This window comes from Hoplias malabaricus, chromosome 11 (genome assembly GCF_029633855.1).
Source record: "Hoplias malabaricus isolate fHopMal1 chromosome 11, fHopMal1.hap1, whole genome shotgun sequence".
Lineage (NCBI taxonomy): Eukaryota > Metazoa > Chordata > Actinopteri > Characiformes > Erythrinidae > Hoplias > Hoplias malabaricus.
Window position 1 is genome coordinate 16,334,881 of NC_089810.1, and position 18,386 is coordinate 16,353,266.

Sequence of the window (18,386 nt, forward strand, 5' to 3'; positions counted from 1 at the left end):
TGATATCAGCAGCAATGCTGGAGAGCGTTTAAAGTGCAACGGCTGGCATATTGGCATGGACCTGACTGTATCGATTTTGAGGTCTCCCTGTTGGATTTGTTGTTTCTGTGGACTTTCTGGCTGTGACACCACACTGAGAGAGAGAGAGAGAGAGAGAGAGAGAGAGAGAGAGAGAGAGAGAGAGAGAGAGAGAGAGAGAGTGAGAAAGAGAGAAAGAGAGAGAGAGAGAGAGAGAGAGAGAAAGTGAGAAAGAGAGTGAGAGAGAGAGAGAGTGAAAGTGAGAGAGTGAGAGAGAGAGGTTATAGAGAAATTCAGAGACATATCATTGTATATAATCTCCTGTCTAATGTTTTTGTTTTGTTTTGTTTTGTTTTGCTTATAGTCTGCCAGTATTCAGAGAAAGATTTAAAGTTCTTAGGGAAAAAAGTTATCTTTTTTGTAATAAATAATAATTATAAACAAATAGTTGATGTATGAACTGGAACATTCATTCATTCATTCATTCATTCATTATCTGCAACCGCTTATCCAATTCAGGGTCGCGGTGGGTCCAGAGCCTACCTGTAATCAATGGGCGCAAGGCGGGAATACAGCCTGGAGGGGGCGAACTGGAACATACTAAGGGAAAATCATTCATTCATTCATTCATTCATTCATTCATTATCTGTAACCGCTTTTCCAATTCAGGGTCACGGTGGGTCCAGAGCCTATCGGGAATCACAAGGTGCAGGGAAGGAACACACCCTGGAGGGTATGAAGTAAAGTTTTGTGCTAGCCCTACCTGATTACAAATTAAATAAATGAACAAAAAATAAGAATATTACAGGAAGACGAAACCCAGATGCAGGAAGTCAGAACAGCGTATTACATAAGATAATTAAATGATTATGAGTGGCACAACAGTTTTGTTGCTGTTACGCTGCTCCATAGCCCTGGGGACGTGGGCTCAACCCCTGCCTTGGATTGCTGTCTGTGAGGACTTTGGTGTCCAGTAATTTCTGATGATTTCTCCCTGAACAGGAGAATGTAAAAGAAAATAAATGAATGAATCACTAAAAGTAAGAAACTAACAGTAAAGCCCGTTTTAATGTATAGAATATTTACCTGAACATGCTTTGCAAATTCTCCAGCATTTCAAATGTTTGCCACCCATAACTAATCTCATGTCACATTCTTTTTTGTTTCCATAGCAACAAGAGCCCATGGGTACATGATGCTCACAACTTTGGTGCAACAAGCCATGACAATTTTAGAATGCTTAAACTGGTGTATATGGTTCAGACTATGAAACTTCTGTTATTAGACTATTCATAACCTTCCTTCAGTAACTATACATCTTGTTCCATAATCTCAATTTGATTGCTTGTGTCCTTTTAATGTTTACATTATATTGAGGTACACATTGGGAGGGGGAAAAATCGACTCTAATAAAAAGAAAATAAAAGAGAAAGAGCACACAGACTGTCATAATTTCATAATTTAGAAATCTTGCACTTAGAGATGTTTTTTTTTTTACACAATTTGGAAACACCAGCTTCCTTTTTTTTACTCTGTGAACATTTCATGATAGAACGACATACGCCAGTCCAGTATTCTGAAAAAATCAGCCGCTGCTTTGTATGAGCTGCCCATGCACTTTTATATTTCCTTTTCTTAGTAACAGTTCTTGATGGCTATACATCTGCCCCATAGCACTAAGCTGTCATCTCATTCAGGAAAGATGCACAGAAGCTCCTTTGGATTGTTCAAATTTGATGTAAAAATTAATTAATTAATTCATTCATTATTTGTAACTGCTTATCCAATTCAGGGTTGCGTGGGTCCAGAGCCTACCTGGAATCACTGGGCGCAAGGCGGGAATACACCCTGGAGGGGGCGCCAATCCTTCACAGGGCAACACACACACACACACACACACACACACACACACTCATTCACACACTCACACTTACGGACAATTTTGAGTCGCCAATCCACCTACCAACGTGTGTTTTTGGACTGTGGGAGGAAACCGGAGCACCTGGAGGAAACCCACGCGGACACGGGGAGAACACACCAACTCCTCACAGACAGTCACCCGGAGCGGGAATCGAACCCACAACCTCCAGGTCCCTGGAGTAATGCAAAAATGAAATGATGAAATGTATTGTTCATCTGATGTGGTTTTTGTATACCAGGTCTTGCATGCTTGTCAGGACTCCCTTTTTCTGTATACTTTGTAATATCTGCTTCACCACCACATCCCTTGTGTTATGTGAACCAGTATAAACTTTCATCCATTTCTGTCTGATCAGTTCACCTCTGCAAGGCACCCCTCCCTCATCCCATATTTCTTTTCAAATTAACTTTCAAAGCATGTATCATAAACTGGTACAGCATGGAGAACTCTCTGAGGCTGTAAATCTTGGCAAAAAAACAAGTGCACAAAATTGTGTATCTAAAATATGGTGCAGAACCAGGCAGCTTAAGTTATCATACTATTCATGACTTTCCTCCAAGGGATACACAACCTGTTCCGTTACTGTAGCAGTTTCAGTGGTAGAGTGGGGGTTGTGTTTTCTTTGCATTTGGATTAAGGCCAGTTTGTTTATACTTTAATGTAAAGTGCCTTTAATATATATATATATATATATATATATATATATATATATATATATATATATATATATATATATATATATATATATATATATTACAGTAAGCAAAAATATTATATACATTTATACTTTCATGCATTATTATGAATGAATTACATTAGTACATTATTACCCTATACATAGAACACTGAGTTTCAATTTTCAGCTAAGCTAAACCAGTATGTCTCTTTTGGCTGTAATAGGAATTAAAATGGCAAGTAGCTCTGGATAAGTGCATCTGCCAAACGTCTAGGCTGAGGGGATGGTACTTTGGTTTCTTGGCCTGGATAAATTTAGGTCATCCATGTAATGTGCTTCTAGCAATTCTCAACATTGGCAACTGGACCATTAATGAGAGAAAGTAATGAAGGCTCCAGTGATGCACACTATATCCTAAAATTTGTAGACATCCCTTTTAATTAGTACATTTTGACTCTCTTCAGCTAAATTCAGTTGTGCAAGCAAGGTTCTACAGCAATTACACCAAGTTTTATGATCACCACGCTCAATGTCATGCAGTGAAACTGTATTCTCTGGAAAAGTGAAGCAATGCCTAATACATATAGGGGAAGTTAGAGTGGTGATTCTGATCCAAACAAGCTCCTTGTTAATTAATTTAATTTCAGAAATATAAATGGGATGAGCCGTTGTTCTTAGCCTTTTGGCTATATTGGTCAAAGGCCTCTCCCCCAGTGTGCTCTTATCTAATCAAACTTTCCATGAGCTTGCTGTCTCTCATCAGTTACAAACCTGCATGAACATAGCATTGGCCTCCCTTCTAGATCCAGGAATTGCTGAAGCCTTATATAAAGATTAATAATATATTGTAAATATTGATTCATTTGAAGGGTGAAGTGTTTAAAGAAATGTACAATAAATTGGCTAGGCTTGGTATAAAAGTAAATTTAATTTTAAAAGAATAATAATAATAATTTTAAAAAATTGTCACACTGGCAGGTGGAGGCTCAGGAGACCGGGGAGACAGATGTAAATGCAGAGATGTATTGTATCATGAAAACAAAGAAATACACAAAGCAGTAAGGTATGAACACAAGCTGAAAGCACAAGGCAAAAAGAACCCAGGCCAATTAGAAATTATACAGAAAAGAACCTAAAACTAAGACCGCGAACAGTAACTGAGAACAAACTAGGAACTCAAACAATAACAAATTTTGAAAGAATGACAGGAGACAGATGAAGGGCTAGACATGGCAGGCATAGATCTTTGAACAAAGACAAGTAAAAGATAGAAAACTAGAAATGATCTAAGAAAGAAAAGAGTCAAGAGAATAATAACACTACAAAGAAGACTCCAAAGCTGAAGACTAAAACAATGAAAGACGAATGACTAAGCCTCAAGGCTAATGACTCAAGAGACAGAAAAATTAAGAAAGGCTAAAGCACTACCATTCTAAAGAGACAGACTGAGACAGAGCTAGATTAGGAGAGACTGAGGACTAACAGACAAGAGTAAACTCTAAAGGGACTGCAGACAAAGACACCAGTCAAGACACTAAAGACAAATAAAGTAAAAAGAAGACAGAAACAGACACAGTGCAGAACACTAAGGAAACTCAAGGTAAACTTACAGGATGGTAGACAAAGTAAAACACAGGACTAAGCTAAGCTAAGAAAGATATAAAGACTTTATAGAGAAAGGAAAACACAGATTCAAGAAAAACAAAAGAAACCTGAAACAAGAAAAATTTATGAAAAGGAAAGAAAGACAGATTTGAATAGAGCAAACTTGACACAACACTCAAGACAAACACAAATGGCAGACAACCAGAAAACTTGGGCATGAGCAATAAAATGACACACAGAACGAGAAACACCTGGAACATGATAAGGACACACGTGCAAAAGTACTATTCAAAAACAGTTCTGGAGGCAGCGCTGCATTGGATGCAAAAGGAATGTAATTGATTACTAGCCAACAGGCATGGATTGAAATAATTGGTTGAAACGGATTGGTCAGAGATAAATACTGCATGAAAAATCAGTAATGCTCCACCTAGACCCTTGTGGTTTTCTTGCTCTGACTGCCAGAAATTGGACAGTAAAAATGGGCAGTATACTCTACTTATAGTTGTTTCATAATTTGTTAGAAGGGTTGCAAAAAAATCTCAGTATTTTGTTTTGCTTGAATGGAGGATGTAACACATTCTGAAGCTTCTTCTGAGTCAGCGAGTTACACTATCCTCCATTCAAGGAAAACTAAATACTGAGATTTTTGCAGCACTTCTAAATTATGAAACATAACTACGTCAACAGTAACAAAAATTAATATCACATTGCACATTGATTCTTCAAGAGTAAATTCTGTCAGAGAGCAACACGCACAAGGGGCTAGATGGAGCTTTATTGGTTTATGTCACTGTTTCTGAAAATCTCTGCGGAATCTGTTTTAACCAAATCACATTCAGCTGGTAACTAATTATGTTCCTTCTGCCTCCAAGGCAGCGCTGTGTCCGGAACCATTTTGAGTCATACATTTGCACACGTGCAATCAAGGCACTTAACACAAAGAACAAAAGGGCAGGATGATCACATGACAAGGGGAAACTGGGAACAACACCAGGGACAAAAACAAAACAACACAGGGAGAAGAACCTATCACACATTACATTAGGTCTATTTCCGTTGCAGCTGCAGTGTTCATTTGCACAGATCATGATTATATCATGCCAAGAAATGAGTCAGTGAGCGCAGGCTATAACCTATAATCAACCTACACTAACAATATTGAGCTATTTGGGGTTATTTTGAGACTGTAATGCTGGTATAAATTTGAATAGTTTGGTTAATCATGTTAAAAAAAAAAAGCTACTGTGCCAGCAACCAGACATTCTGAGTCTTATCCACGCCTATCAAGTCAAAATAGGTGAGGCAGATAAAGAAATGTGCCTCATTTGACAGTGGGAAAGTGGCTTGAAGGGATTATGGCTTATTGCCTTGCATGGGGTCTTCCAGTCATAAGAGAGCTGTGTAGCTCTGCTGAACTAAGATGGTGGTTTTTCATATAATCCCCTCTGCTCCGACTCTGCTCTCTGGAGGCAACTACATCCACTGAATGCATTATTGGTCCTTGCTTTCAACATCAGTTCTCAAATCTCTGATTAAACCACTACATGCCATGCAACTGGCTTTCATCTCATGCTCTTCTTCACTTACTCTGAGAAGTAGTCCAAGCGTCCCAAAATGCTGCTGGTATTCAGGCAGCAGCAGTATTAAATGCAGACCTTTTTATGCAAGTAGTTAAGTGATATATGTGTCAGGCTATGAAAGAAAAAATTGGACGTTCAGATTAAACCTGAATCTAAACTTTGCTTCGATCAAGGGGAGTCCAGTTGAAAACATTCATTCATTCATTATATGTAACCGCTTATCCAATTCAGGGTCGCAGTGGGTCCAGAGCCTACCTGGAATCATTGGGCACAAGGCGGGAATACACCCTGGAGGGGGCGCCAGTCCTTCACAGGGCAACACAGACACACACATTCATTCACACACTCACACCTACGGACACTTTTGAGTCGCCAATCCACCTGCAACGTGTGTTTTTGGACTGTGGGAGGAAACCGGAGCACCCGGAGGAAACCCATGCGGACACGGGGAGAACACACCAACTCCTCACAGACAGTCACCTGGAGCGGGAATCGAACCCACAACCTCCAGGCCCCTGGAGCTGTGTGACACTACTTGCTGCGCCACCATGCCGCCCTCAGTTGAAAACAGCATACAAAAACAAGTCCAAAGACAATCAACCAGTAAGGATAATATTAAAAACACAACATAGTTGGGCTTATATATAAAACTAAATGGACAAAAATGGAAAATGCATGTGAGTTTCAGAATTCAGGTGATGTGGAACATGGACGTCTCTACTGATCGATACAAATGACAGGAATGTCATGTGACACATTTACGGCTCCTGCGCATAGGATTGGCAACCATCGTGTAAAATATGGAGTTGTCCCATATTTACACGCTAAAATACATGTTCTATATTTATACGGGATGTGGTTTATTCCATAGTGTTAGACTGTTAAGATGGATGAATTGTTTGAGACAAACAGAAGCACTGCTGTGTTCCCTTAGCTGGAGGGAGGAGCAGATACTCCATGACTGCTAAAAAGAGAATGCCCCTCTAATTGGTCATCACTTTTATTAAGCCAATCAGCAGCCAGAGTTTGCCATCCATCATTTAGTGCTGCAGTCATTGTCGTCACACTCCTTCATGGAGTTGTTTTCCGTTGGTGCTGAGAGCAATAGGTCAGTGCTGAAACACTGGAAACTTACAATTCTTCTTTTAGCACCATGTCTTGAAGAAACTACATTTAATTTCAAAACATCTGGGATGACAATAAAGCTGACTGACCTTTATAATCAAAATAATTCTTTATGCATAAAAATCTCAGTAGATAATTATAAGATTAACAATAACATTGACAACTACTCTTAGAGCCCTGTGAAGGACTGGCGCCCCCTTCAGGGTGTGTTCCTCGCTTGCCAACAGTGATTCTGGGTAGGCTCCGGACCCACTGCGACCCTGAACTGGATAACTGGTTACAGACAATGAATGAATGAATTAATTAATTAAGTGTAAGACAAGTACAGGGGTCCTAAAAAGTCTGTATATTAAATATAGGACATCACAGTAAAACAATGGTGGCCAATGTGCTTTGACATAATTAATTATATGACATTTTAACTGGACATATGTTAAATATGGTAATGTAATGAGGATAAGTCTGCCTTTTAGACCCAAGTCTCATAACATGCTTTCACTTCAGATTTCATTGTAATTAATGAACAAATAAAAATAGTTCAGCTGTTTTTTTTTCCAAACCAGTAATACAGTATGCAAAATGCAAATGCAATATTCCTGGACAGATTCTGTTTGCCGCCGCCTAAAAAGCTTATTGACATTTTTTTCTTGGAAAATGACAAACAAGTCCTGAAAACCAAAATGTTGTATCTGATTGATCAAAAAGTCAAAAAAGTATTTCCAAGTACATGCTTGTCAACACAAAACCCCGCTTTGATTTCAGAATGTTGGCAACCCTACCTGGGCAACAGACTCCATAATAACATTCAGAGAACCTCCTGAGCCGTTGGTTCAAACCAATGTAATGGGCTGGAAGCATCACAACGTAAAATTGTAATAAGAAGTCTTACAAATAAAACCATGAGTTATGAACTTTAGAACATTTTTATATACTTATCCTTTCACATCTTTGGGTATGTAAATGTACTGCACTCTCAGATTTCAGGCTTGTATAACTGTGACTGCTGTAACTTTCAGAATTCAAGACATATTTTTCCATGCACAGAGACACATTTATATTGCACTGTGAAACTCTTACCAGCACATCTTACAAGGCTACATTCATTCATTCATTATCTGTAACCACTTATCCAGTTCAGGGTCATGGTGGGTCCAGAGACTACCTGGAATCATTGAGCGCAAGGCGACAATACACCCTAGAGGGGGCACCAGTCCTTCACAGGGCAACACAGACACTCACACCTACGGACACTTCTGAGTCACCAATCCACCTACCAATGTGTGTTTTTGGACCGTGAGAGGAAACCGAAGCACCCGGAGGAAACCCACGCAGACACGGGGAGAACACACCAAACTCCTCACAGATAGTCACGCAGAGCAGGACACGAACCCATAACCTCCAAGTCCCTGGAGCTGTGTGACTGCGACACTACCTGCTGCCGTGCCGCCCTACAAGGCTACAATTTGGCAAAAAACACGCTAAATGTAAAACATGCTAAATATAAAAAACATGGCTTTAAAAATATTGTACGGTCATTATAACATTGATATTTCTTCATTTTCAGTGGTTTATGCACTTATACACTACTCTTTATTTGCTTTCCTCTTTTATTAAGCAGAGAGTTCCTCTTCGGCTGTCAGGATCGCAGGGACTGAGCTCTAAACAGAGAGAGCTTAAACAGACTAAACCGAGACATAGAGATAGAAAAACAAACCTAGACAGAGAGAACTGAACAGAGACCTAAACAGAGAAAGAGCTAAAGCAGACTAAACTTGAACACAGAAATAAACAGAGTAAAGACACAGACATGAGACAAGAGAGATACAAAGACTGACTTGGAGGGTATGAGTAACAGACAAACCAGAGAGCACAAAACAAAAGTGGAATGTCCAATAAACAGGAAGTGACACAAAGGAACTTAAATACTCAACACAGACAAGGGACACCTGAAACAGACAACGAGGAGGCAGGATTACAAATGAGATAACGAGGAGGAGGAACAAAGACGGGACAAGGGCGGAGACATGAACAATAACAAACAGAGCCATCTGCTTAGTGAGCACATGGCGGGGAAAACCGACGAGAGGACAAGGGCGTGACATCGGCCTTGTCCATATGGATCCAGATATATTTAAAAACTGAGATTTTCCTCCCTCCATTTTTGAAAATATCAATGTCCAGGCATATACAAAAAAGGTTGCATTATCATGCCAGTCCAGAGGGGGGCCACAGCACCTCTTAAAGCGAGACTTCAAAATAACACAAAGCATAAGTATGGAAGCAAATCTGTCTCATAAGACTTTGAAATATTACCACCTTTGAATTTGTAGCACTGATTTTTTGCACTAAACTATGCATCTGAATTTTGTTGCTTTTGAATTTAAGTCTTCAGATTATCTCTTTATCTGAATTTATTAACCTTGAATAATAACGGCGTCCACGGCGACCCTGAAATGGAGAAGCGGAGAAGAAAATGATGATGATGATGAATAACAGTGAAAACATGTTCTTGAAAATTCATGAGTTCAATTCAAGAGCAATTATATTCAAATGCATAATAGCGAAGCAAAATATTCAGAGGTGGAAATCTGAAGACTTAAATTCAAAAGCAACAAAATTCAAATGCATATTTTCAGTGCAAAATATTTGGTGCTACCAATTCAAAGGTGGTAATATTTCAAAATCTGATGAGACAGATTTGCTTCCATACATAAGAGAAACACTCCATACTCCAATGAAACCACTCCATATCATTTATATTTATTAATAGGTGAGAATCTGAATTCTAGTGCTACATTTTAGTTTTATGACTTATGTTGTTAATTATGGGAAGTGGGCGCTCTTTGAAATTCAGCCAGAGACAGGCACTCTGCCTTTGTGACGTCATTAGTTCAATAAAGCTTATTTTCCTTATCCACATGAGAACAGTGACAACGGCATTTTCAAAAGTCTCCATCTTGGAGAGCATTTTCAGTGATGTAGATGGGAGGCAAAATGCAGGCATAATCCTTTACTATAAAAAAAGCATCTGTACTTGTGTGGACAGGGTCTGAGTTTTAGTCTGTTTCTTTGTCCCTTCCTCATGATCTGAGGGAGTATCTCCTTGCCACTCTCACCTTGGAGATGTTCACGTGGGTCTAGGATCTTCTGTAAAACTGCTTTGTGACCACAGTTGTCAAAAGCACTCTGTAAATCAAACTTAATTAAATATCATTCAAACTAGTGAAGACCTTGATGTGTTTTTGTTTTTAATTTAATTTACATTTCCAAAACCTGAAGTACAGTTTATTAATGCATTTCATTACAGCGAGGCAAATTGCTTCCCAGCAGTTTTGAGAACGTGTCCAGATTAAAAGCACATGTTGAGCTAAGTTCTGAGCAATAAAGCAGCTGAATATTGTTATTTAAGCAAACAACAACAAAAAAATGTCCCATGACCTGAACACAGCTGCTATAATTATATATGCTCTTAATCTTTTTGCAAATACCAAGCAATATATTCATTATTAAACAAGCTACACATATAACAGTAAGTAAGCTTCAATCTACCTGGTCATTGTGAAAAAGCATGTCCAATTGTTTCAGCTCAGAAAACATACCACAATCCCATTTGTTATCAGGGTGCATCTTTATATCTGTAGTTTCTAAAATGTTATTAGAGAAAGCAATATTTATGTGATTATAACCAAATATTCCAAAAATATCTGAAGTGCTAAATGTTAGCTAACCCAAATATATGAGTATATACTACATATACTAAAGTTTGCTGACTCATTGTCCAAAGCCAATGGAATTAAGCCCCTGGGTTGTGGACCAGTACAGCTGCATTCTCTGGAGGGATGGAGCTTCTTTCAGTACATTTTGGCTGAGCTGGAGTGCCAGGACTAATCATCAGTAGCAGACTTCACTTACGTTCCCATGGCTGAATGTCACAAATACAAAAAATAGTAAGTACAAAAAATACAAAGTAGTATTCCAAGTCAGGGTCTAAGAGCTTCCCCAAAAAGTTGAAACCGTTCCTGCTAATATCTTTAATTACAGATGAGATGTTGAACCACCTTGTTTACTACATATTTAATGAGTAGTCTAGGGTCCCTGATAAACATATGGAATGTCTAATTGTCTGGTAAATACATACAACTGCCTTGTAAGTAATTATTTATTATTATGACTAGTGTTTCTCCAGAACATCCTGTCTTCTGTTTGGGAATTCAGGCTTCTCCATGTCTCATTCATTATTTCTTTGTTTGTAATCCATCTATCTTGTTGCTGGCCATCCTTTATCTCATTTAATTTTAACTCTTCCTAGCATAGCCTTTCCAGTGAATTCGTTCTTTTCATAATGTGTCCAAAATAAGAGAGCTTCAGTTTGTTTATCTAGACTTCTAGTGAAAGGCGAAGCTTGATTTGGTCCTTGATACACTTATTTGTCTTCTTTGCAGTCCAAGATACTCTCAGAAGTCTTCTTCAACGCCAAAGTTCATTATCACATATGTTCTTCCTATTCCACTTTATTTTCCAGGTTTCATATCCATAAAGTACCACAGAAAATATTACGGTCTGGACAATACTGATTTTGGTTCGGAGAGACACGTTTGAAAATCTTTTCCAGTTCCTTGCTTCATCCTTGCTCTGCCATGTGCTAGCCTGTGTTGTATTTCCTGACTGCTGGATTGTTGTTAATAATAGATTCAAGTAGGCAAAAGGTGTCCACAACCTCAACATCTTCTCCATCAATGGCAGAGTTAGTGTTCTTGCCTGTCATCATGGTTTTTTCTTCTTTATATTGAGCTGAAGTCCCATCTTTCCACTCTGGTCTTTAACTCCCTTAGAAAGGTCACCAGGTCTTCCAGATTTACTGCAGTGAGTGTTGTGACATTCACACATCCAAGGTTATTGATGTTTCTTCTACCAATCTTCAGTCGTGGTCTTCCAGTCCTGCTACTCTCAATGTTTTGCAATGTTCAGGGTATACGTTGATTGACAGAACTCAGCGTTTTCTTACTCCTTTGGCAACTTAAATGTCTCTTAAATGTTTACATTAAATCATTTATGAATTTCTTTTTCATTACTGCTTCTTTCAGATCAGGTTCTGGAGCCTACCCAAAAATCACTGGGTACAAAGCATGAATACACCCTGGACCAGGTGCCAGGCTATCACAAGTCATCACCCAGTGACTCACATACTCACAGCTGTGGACAATTTTGTACCTGAAAGAAACCAATACATACAATGGGAAAATAGACCTCACAAACAGTGAATCAAAGCAAGGTTCATATCAAAGACCCAAAGACCCTGGCGCTGTGTGGCAGTGTATGTGTCTGTGTGTGTGTGTGTGTGTGTTTGTGTGTTTGTGTGATTTATTTAGCTTCACTGATCATACAGGAACTTGCAGATCTAAAATTACAGACTCTAGTCCACCTGTTTCTCTGCATACTTTCTGATTGCCATTTCACCTTGCATTTCAACGGTCAGGATCCTAACAGGACCACCAGAGAGCATTTATGATTTGAGTGGTTGGATCCTTCTCAGCAGTGTGTTGCGCTGGTATGTGTATTGAGTGTATCAGTGTCAGTGTCACTGTAGCGCTGAGAAGGAGACACCACCCAACTCATATAGGCCCTGTGGGGGGTCTTGACCACTGAAGAGTTAGGTGAAATGGTGAAACAGGTTGACTATAGCTTGTCATTTTAGAAATACAGAGTGCTCCTGTATGGTCAGTTGAGCTACCAAAATGGACAATGTGTGGGTGCTCCTAATGTAGCCATTGTACAGTGGGTGTGTATATAAATTAGTAAAATAAATAATAATATCTCCTCATATGAATATATAATAAAGAATGACACAACACTGGATTAGCTTCTTGTTGGCATCCAAAAAGACTTCTCTGTGTCAGGGTGCCTCCAAGAGTTGTTCTTTCAGCATTTGAAACAGACACCCACAGACCTGCTCTTATCATGGATGCTCTTTCAAAGTGAACATGCTTATCTCTGTCTTAGTCATCATTTAAACATACCCTTTATGATTCTCTCTCGCTCTCTCTCTCTCTCTCTCTCTCTGTATGTGTGTGTGTATGTGTGTGAAATACAGTGTTGAAAGCCCATCATTGTTTTGTGCTGAACCTCTTTAATGGAACCCTGCAGTGGCTTCAAAAGGGAATGCAAACCTTCGTATCCCCTCTAATCCCTTCACCAGGGGTTTCAGAAGCCTAGGGTGTATTGGAAAGGCATCAGTAAACTCTACTCAGCACCCAGGCATCTATCTCTGGGAAAATCTCTCTTAAAAGGCATAGCATGGTTTAATTTCCTTCCCAGAATGGGGTAACAATGCTGAAGAGTAATGCTAACTTCTCCACTGTCTTGAATTCATAGAATCTTTTTTATTGCCAGCTATCACTAATAGACTCCTTTGTCAGCTTTCAAGCTTGAGGCACAGACTGTTCCATCGATTGCTGCTTTACCTGCTCGCTGCTCACACACTGGTTGAGTGCAATCAATCACACTCTGTATGATCTAGTAAGAAACACTTAACACTGACACAGAAAATGCTAGGTGTTGGGTAGACCTTTGGCATAAGCTGTTAAAAATATATCGGCTGTTTAATTTTAAATATGTAATAAAGCATTCATGACATTTTGTGGACATCACAATAACTAATATATCCATTATAACTGCAGGACATCATGGTCAGAACACAGTGATGTATCTTCAATGGTAGTTTTTTTTTTTTTAATGAGCTTCATATCCAATGTCAAAACACAGTCACATATACCTACTTCACATAGCCACTTACACACTCACACTTTTAAACATCCTTGCCTGGCCAACCATCCTACCAACACGTTTGGCAAGTTTAATGACTGTGGGAGGAAACCCACACCAGCACCCAGAGGAAACCCACACAGACACACACATAGACAGAGGACATATCAAAATCCTCACAGATAGTCACCGAGTTGGGGATTGAACCCACAACCCCAGGACCTTGGAGCTGTCTCATTAGACCCCAATATACACTGATCAACCATATCATCCATTTTTTCACACATTTTTCTTCCAGCAGCGCTGCTGTGTCTGATCCACTCATACCAGCAAAACACACATTAATATATACACCACGGCAGTTTCACTGCAGTGCTGAGAATGCACCCATATCGTACTTGCTCTGTGGTGGTCCTGACCATTGAAGAACAGGATGAAGGGGGAAATAAAGTATACAGATTAACAAATGGACTATCGTCTGTAATTATAAAATTACGGGAACTACACTACATACTGTGGAAATGTGTAGATGTATGCATCATGGAAATAATAATATGTTTAATCATTCATTCATTCATTCATTCATTCATTCATTGTTTTTAAGCGCTAGGGTTATCCAGTCGATTAATGTTTAAATGTTTCATGTGTAGAGAACAATTTGGGGTTGAGCACATGGTTTTCAGATGAATTACATCAATCCAGGCAAATTGTGCTACTGAAAAATGAAAATGGATATATGGATATATGGTCCTTTGTTTCAAGGGATCAAATGCTGGAGGATATATAATTCATATATATTTTCATTCTGCTGCTGTGTCAACTCAGTGATTTGTTTCAGGCTACTAGCCGCTGAAACTGCTGCAATCTACAATGACTGCTAACTGATATAACCCTCTGGCCCTGTGCTGTTCATTTGCCATTCATTGTTGCGTTGTCTTGTATCTGTTGTATTGTTGTATGTTATATTTTTTGTTTTTGCTATTTTGTAAGCGTTTTGAAAGGAAAATGTATTATTTTAAATAAATTTATGTGTCAGACATAAATGCTTTATGACCTTCAACCATGAACATTAATGAAGATAATGAGTAGGATGTTTTTGTGTGTTTATTTCCTACGTAGATTTTACTATGTTCACTAACATCACACTTGTGTCACACATCAGTTAACTTTAGTTACGGTAAAGCACAACCAAAACTATTTTATTTTTATGTTAATATTCCCTGAAGAACATCGCCTCCACCATCACACCTCTTGAAATATGCCCTTGGTTACCATGGTAACCGCTGTCTGAGCGGGCTAATGGTTTTTTCGGACTTGTGTCATAGTGGTTGCTCTCTCCAGTAATCCCACAGATCTTACTGGAGCTGTGCTATTGATCGCTGTCAGACTTACACTCCAACTCAAGCCAACGGTAAATCTATAGGCAAAGCCTTTGTCTGCCAGATGGCACAAAGTCTGTGAAGGAAATGGCTGACAATAAATCATTACGATTAACAAATTAAATAATTAATGAGCAGATAAAGCATAAACATTTAAAAATGGAAGTGTGGCATCCTGTCTATTGGATTTTATGCACGTCAAAACCTGCTGAAATTTCTAATGTCTGCTCTGTCTTGGCTTTATTTGCTTCTATTTTTAATGTTTGTTTTACTGCTTCCTCATTTCTTGAAGTTAAACTTATTTCCAGGTGACACTTGGAAATATTCCCAAATTAACTATTGTCATTATGTGCTGCCTTGTGTTTGCAGCTGAAAAATAAATAGAAGATGGGGAATGGATTTCATTAAAATGTGTAAAAAGTTAGTTTTCCACTTCATCTGTTGTACTGTTGTTCTGTTCACCATTGTGTTTCTGCCATCTTAGACTAAAGTAGGGAACCATCACGCTACAATTGGTATGTTATTGTGCTATGCTTTGGTTACGGAAGTCAAGCATTCATTACACCTTCTAATCAGTTATACGTTTGCTGTTTTGCTGTATGACACACTCACCATAACAATAGGGATTGATGACAGCTACATGCTGCAATCCTCCCCTTCAGCAGTACTCTAGGTTAAGTTTGCTCTTCCCCCATTCCTGGAGGCTGACACTCTGTTGTGACCCACAGCATGGCCCTCTAAGTACAGCTGATGATGGTGTTTTGCCTGCAGCGTCTGAGGAGCTGTGAGCTTTTAACCTCACTCCAACACTAGCAAATACATCCTTCTGTCTGAGGGAGAGTACTGAGGAAAAAAACAGCTTCATCAGTTTAATTACAGTCCTCCAAGGCCTGTCGTTGATCCTGAGAACTGGCTTCCCACATAAATTAATGAAAACTCTCCCCTGAATGTGTCTACATGGAGGTGATGGAGGACTGTGTGTGGAGGTGCGCTATGCTCCCTCACTTGTCAAATCATAAAGCAACATGTTGTGACAGATGGGTTTGGAATACTGAAAGCTTTTATCAAATTTCCTGACATCAATTCACTCTGGGTCATCGTATGTGTACATATGTCTGTCAACAGCTGCCCTGTGTATTTCATTGAAATTTCATGATGAATGGATTATTAGATATGGAAAAAATAACTTTTAATAAATACCTTCTGCAATAACTTCCGTTATATCATAAAAATTTTTTTTCCTTCTTCTTTAGATGGACGATTTTGTAGATACAAGGTGAGGTAACTGTATAATTACAGCTAAATATATGAAGGAAGTAACTATTGCTCGTAAAACTTTGTTTGTTACACATTATTCTTACAGTATATCACTATGGGAACTGTTTGTATGTACATTTGCATGAATGTGCATATATATTTTAATTAATTTTATTTGGATTTCACAACAATGGGAGTACAGTTATCAGTTTCTAAAGTGTAGTTATCAGTATGCATAGCTGAGTAGTGAAGGTACAGTATGTAAATGCATTTTTTAACAAAACATGTAAACACATTGGGCACCAAAACACCATAGTACTAGTTATTGGCCTCCATTACTTTAAACTAAATTACAAACAGAGCTCCAGCTCAAACCTAAAAAAAGCATATTTTAGATATGTCTCAGCTAATTGATGACGTCCAGAGTAAGAGATAATGGGAGTAATTTTTTTTTATTTTATCAAATTCAAAGTAATAACTCTGTCACTATCTAAGAAATGGGTGGTTCATATTCACACACTTCTTGTGTTCTTCTAAAATTTTGAGAGTCAAAATTTGACAGTAAATGTCAAAGCTTTAATTATGAGAACCCAGGGTAAAACATTTCCTACTCCGTTCACACATCTGTGTTATGACATTATTAGCATCCACATCACCGCTGTTATATGCTGCAATTATATTATTAGAAACAAAGGCATATAAAAAGCAACAGTGGCAGTAGATCTACTTTCAGTTTCTCTCTGAGCAAATAATGTGATTTGAAACCTTTTATGGATATCTTCACTCTCAGACCAAGACCTTCTATTTCCAAAAGTGTAACTTTTCAATAGATGGAATGAAGTTTATTAACCATGAATGGAAGTTAATGGAGTATTTTTCCCTAATTGTGGATAATTTCTGTTGATCCATTAATCTTAAGATTTTCAGACAATGTAAAGACCAACTGGTGTTTTCTAATAAAGAAAAGATTGCAAATCATTCAAACAAACAAACAAGCAAAACACATGGAGATTTGTAACAGAATTGCTCCTTATATTGATGAAACAAATCAATAATAACTTTTTTAGACTAATTTTCCTCTGCAAGGTATGTGGGTGAGGTGTTTTGATGAGTGTGTTCTTCACAGGAAGCTTTGCATAAAATGGCAACAAATATGGTTCCTGAATGTGGATACATTTTTATGGTACATTTGCCCTAAACATTTTGACTTAAAACTCTAAAACAATTAATTTACCTAGAATTATACACAAATAGTTCCTGAGGAAAGCTTATTTTTAATAAATGCTCCACTAATAATTCTTTATCAAAATCTCAGAAAAAATGCAGATTTTTATTGATAAAATGCAGATTGTTTTAACAATAAATATAATAAATTTGCTTGATTTGTATAAATTGTAACATTTGTTTCCCATCACATCCATTTTAAAGAAATCCGTGTCCCTGAAATTCCTCTTTAAAGGAAAATGCACGTTTTATATATTTGATATTTCTGCCAAGCATAGCCAGATTTTCTTACAGAAACATGTGAAAGTGTTTATAATGATTATGAATGAAAGAATTATATTTATGCTTAAACAGCATTGTTTAGCATTTTTCTAGACACACAAATTATTTTACTTTCTTGGGGAAAATTAGGGAGTTGCCTTAGCTGCCATCAATATGCAACATCCCCTTGGATAATGCAACAACAGGCAGTCTGTGCCAAAATGCTGACCACACATCAGCTTTTAGGTAGAGTGTTAAACGGACTAAATTATCATTATAAACATGTGCCACTGCTGTATTGCAGACACTCAGTAAAGCTCTAGAGGGCAAAAAAAGAGATTCCCCATCTCCTTCAAAGAAGGTTATATTATCATAATGCCATGATATCTGGATTGCCATAGGGTAATATGTTCAAAATGGAAAATGGCAGCTTGCATTGATTTTACACTGCACCTTACTGCATACTTCAAATTGACTGTATAGTCTGGTGGGCTTGGAGACTATTAGGTGTTGTTTTATTTCAGTATGGCTTAACCTTTTTTGTAATATTATTTATCAAAGAATCTTATGCAGGA